Consider the following 4673-nt stretch of genomic DNA (forward strand, 5'->3'; position numbering starts at 1 on the left):
TTGCCTCACAGAGGTTTAACAAAATATTTACAGAGAGTTGATCTCTTTGAGGCCTGCCAGAAAGTGGGAGTGTGGAGGAGGGTTGTAGGGGAAAGGCCTGCCAGAAAGTGGGAGTGTGGAGGAAAGGTTGAAGGGGAAAGGCTATCCAAGGTCATGGGTAGACCTAAAGACCTTTGCTGGCTGGCTGTAGAGCACCAAAAGTGATAAACTGTGAGAAGACAGGGATTGAACATCATACATATATATCGCTTCTATTGTTGAGACTGAGAAAGCCTTCCATTTTCTTTTTCCCTTTTCATTTGTCATGAGTTATTACCTTGAATCAGACTATTTGTTTCTCTGTACACAGGGACCTGAACTGCATAAGTGGGAACTTATGACCTACATAAGCTGTCAAGACTTTCACTTTGTTAGAGCATTATACATCCTCTAATCTTAGCTGTAACCTGATCTCTTCTATCCATTTCCCCACCCACATGCTGCCACACACAGAACTGTGTGCACGGAAGATGAAATAAAAGAGAAGAGTGGCAAAGATTGATATGATGTGCTTTGGTGCGTTCAAAGCTACCTGCAAACTACATTAACACTGGGTAAACACACATATGAAACATCTATTTGTAGGTGCTTGGATTCTGTCAGGAGGTCCCAGCCGCTGTAAACTTCAATCATAACTGTGCCCCGAAGTTCCACCTCGTGGTCCCCAAGCACTGTCAGGAGGTTCTCCCAAAGTTTTACCACCTCGGCTTCCCCTCTTACCCCCTACCCCCTTAACACCTTGAATACTCTCACAAACACAAACAAACAGCATGCTCGTTGCCTGGTCCTCCAGGGCTGTTTGCTACTTTGATTAGATGACAAAGTCACAGGGAAAAGACTTGACTTGGCTTAGCAGCGCTGGCTCAGTTCACTCTCTAAGGTACAGTAGTGATGTGGAGTGTTGCTCAGAAGTTGTTGTTTTTGTGTGTGAGACTGAGAGGAGCTTCATGTGAATGGTGTTGTTCAGGAGTCTGTGACAATAGGCTGTCATGACTCGTGATCCCACTGGGAGACCTCTAGGAGTTTGTATTTGGAAATCAAATATGGGGTTTTCACAAACAAATAGGAACATTGATAATCAACCAAATTGTTTGTTGTCCCCACCCACCAAGCAGAAACCAAATGAGAATCAAAAGAGAGGGAAGGAAAAGAATGACAAGATAACTGATGGGAAGAAGAGAGCTATAGATGACTTGTCTCTTCAGTGATGGGCATCATGCCACGCTTAAGAAAATACGTGATGTGAAGACACTAAAACAAATAGGACAATATTAGAAGAATATTATTCTGTATCATCTCTTGGTATCATTTAGTTGAACCCTCAAAATACAAGGGCACCTCAACTAAGTCTTCAGCCAAAAGTTATGAAATCAATACTTATTTTAGGGTGCAGTAGAATTACGATAATAGCTAAATTGCTGAAAATAAAATAAGATAAGAGAAAACAAGACAAACTGCCACAAAAAGGATAATTATTAGTAGACTCAAATCCTTAGACTATCTTGGACTAAAACTGAGCAGTTGTGTTCTGGATGATTTTTCCACCACCCATAGCTAGTTGGTGAGACACGGCGACGCCATGCCGGGTTTGTGTGCCAGAGTATCTGAGTTTCCACTCTGTCTCTCAGTAGGATGAAATGTTCCCTAGCGGAATCTGTGGTCGGGATCACAGCCTTCCCCCTCACCCAGAGCCCCCAAGCCCTCTACTTTGTCAGTCTATCTGTCTGGGGCTTCACTCTTCAGACATATCAGCCTAAAACAGTGGTCTAAAATCAGGCAGTGTGAGTTCCTAGTTGAGTTCACAGAGTTCTCTGGTTTCAGATTCTGTTGTCTGTGTTAGACTACAAATCAACTAAGAGTCTTTAAAAAGTTTTAATGCCAAATCAGTGTCTCTCGCAAAAATTATCATTCGATCCCCGAAGGCCCTTGCAAATGGTAAAACAGCAACACGCAATCACAGTCGGTCAATTACACTCGTTAGACCAGGGCAGAGCATGCGCGCGCGCGCGCGCCCACACACACACACACACACACAAAACTTGCCTCATTAAAACCCATCCACTAGAACTCTGAGATGTGAATGTCTCCCTTGAGGAGGGACTACATATTCATCTCCAGAAAGGCTAGAAGATTCAACTTTTTTTTTTCTTTGCTTATAATTACAGTGCTAGCTGGAATGCATGACCCTGAGAATAAGGTTATGCTCCTGGGAGAGTGAAGCAGAAGTATCATGCAGCCTCTGTCTGGACCTCCACTGCAGTGTCTCCCCACTCAGATGCGATGCCACCCACACTAGGCATGAGAGGGGTCGAGCCTGCGCCCCCATCACTGGAGGAACCATCTCCCAGGACCTTCCACTATGCTCCAACAAGCCAAACTCCTGAGGCTGAAGGAAGAATCTAGTAGGGAATAAGTGAAAACATTGGCCTCTCTGAGCGCTGAGGCATGCTCACACAGCAAACTGATTCAAAAAGAACTAACAAAAACATAGAGCTGAAAAATCCCAAACTTGTTGGTTGGCAAGGCAACAGTCTTCTGTTCTCCAGAATCACAGTTATCTAAAATCATTAAGCAATTAAACATCAGGGCAAACAAACATACGCACGCACGCACGCACGCACACACACACACACACACACACACACACACACACACACACACACACACACACACACACACACACACACACACACACACACACACACACACACACACACACACACACACACACACACACACACAAACTATTCAACAAAAATATAATTAAAATGTCAAATGCTTATTTACATTAGATTCACTTTTTTTTTAACTGTATGAAATTCTTATCATTAACATTAGGTGGTCAATAATTCCACATACTCACAAAGGTTACTCACAGGTCCGTCATATAGCACCGGCCGTCGTTACCTTTGCAACCAAGAGGTGTCACAAAGTAGACCCGGAACGCAAAGCAAATGCATGGTCTTCGTCAACACAGTGACCTTCCAGTTGATATCCATCCACGACTTCCATGTTTCCCAGCCAAGGAGCCCTGCAGAGCAACTCCCAAACCGGGTCATTAGCACAGTGGTGTCACCAGACAGCCCATCACGGGCCAGAGAGGGAGCGAGAGGGGGACTCCTGGCACCGCAGCGGCTGCTGTGCGGGTTGACATTCAGGGCTGGCTGATCTATGGGGCTGGGGAGACTGTGCCCTTGCTCTGGGTCTTCACCAAGAGAAGGTCCTGGCAGTTTTCCTCCCACTTACTACATTATAAGGCTGGGATACTGGATGTTACGCTAATGTCTACAATATCATGACCCAGGATATAGGCCTTTATTAGGATCTTCAGTTACTATATCATCATCCTACACCACAGGATTCTAAACTGTACCCGTGCTTACTATACTGAACTAAAATATAAACGCAACATGGAACAATTTCCAAGATTTTACTGAGTTACAGTTCATGTAAGGAAACCAGTCAGTTGAAATAAATTCATTAGGCCCTAATCTATGGCTTTCACATGACTGGGAATACAGATATGCATCTGCTGGTCACAGATACCTTAAAAAAAGGTAGCGGTGTGGATCAGAAAACCAGTCAGTGTCTGGAGTGACCACCATTTGCCTCCCGCAGCGTGACACATCTCCTTGGCATAGTGTTGATCAGGCTGTTGACTGTGGCCTGTGGAATGTTGTCCCACTCCTCTCGATGGCTGTGCGAGGTTGCTGGATATTGGTGGGAACTGGGACACGCTGCCGTACACGTCGATCCAAAGCATCCAAAACATGCTCAATGGGTGATATGTCTGATGAGTACCTAGGAACATGGAAGAACTGGGATATTTTCAGCTTAGTTTCAGAACATTAAATTCTCCAGCAATAGCTCTGGTGTACATTCCTGCAGTCAGCATGCCAATTGCGTTCTCCCTAAAAACTTGAGACATTTGTGGCATTGTGTTGTGTGACAAAACTGCACATTTTAGAGTGACCTTTAATGGCCCCCAGCACAAGGTGCATCTGTGTAATAATCATGCTGTTTAATCAGCTTCTTGATATGCCACATCTGTCAAGTGGATGGATTATCTTGGCAAAGGAGAAATGCTCACTAACAGGGATGTAAACAAATTTGTGCAGAACACGAGAGAAATAAGCTTTTTGTGCTCATGCAACATTTCTGAGATGTTTTATCTCAGCTCATGAAACATGGGACCATCACTTTACATGTTGCATTCATATGTTTGTTCTGTGTATATCACTGCTTAGGCTATTGGCGCTATAGGGGAGCTAAACTGCACCTCACTTTTTATATATGACCCAGACTGTAAGATACTACCATGACATAGGCCACCCTCTCTACTATATCATCATATAAGCTTCACAATGCACATCTGAGGGCAGAGGTTGTACTTCCTTGGGACAACATTCGAGTCATGATGTGATGATCTTCATTATTATTGGCTAGTCGGCCACCATTAGACCCCAATGGGATAGTTTCATTGTGTGATCAAGAATCAATTGGGGAAATTTTATGTCCTTCAAAATGGCTTTGACCTCTACAGCTCATCTCCTGTTAAATGGTAACCACTATGAACATGCCAAGAAACAGAATCCCTTGAGGAATTCGCCGGAGCCAAGTCCAACATGAAAAAT

This window comes from Salvelinus fontinalis, chromosome 26, assembly GCF_029448725.1.
Source record: "Salvelinus fontinalis isolate EN_2023a chromosome 26, ASM2944872v1, whole genome shotgun sequence".
Taxonomy (NCBI): Eukaryota; Metazoa; Chordata; class Actinopteri; order Salmoniformes; family Salmonidae; genus Salvelinus; species Salvelinus fontinalis.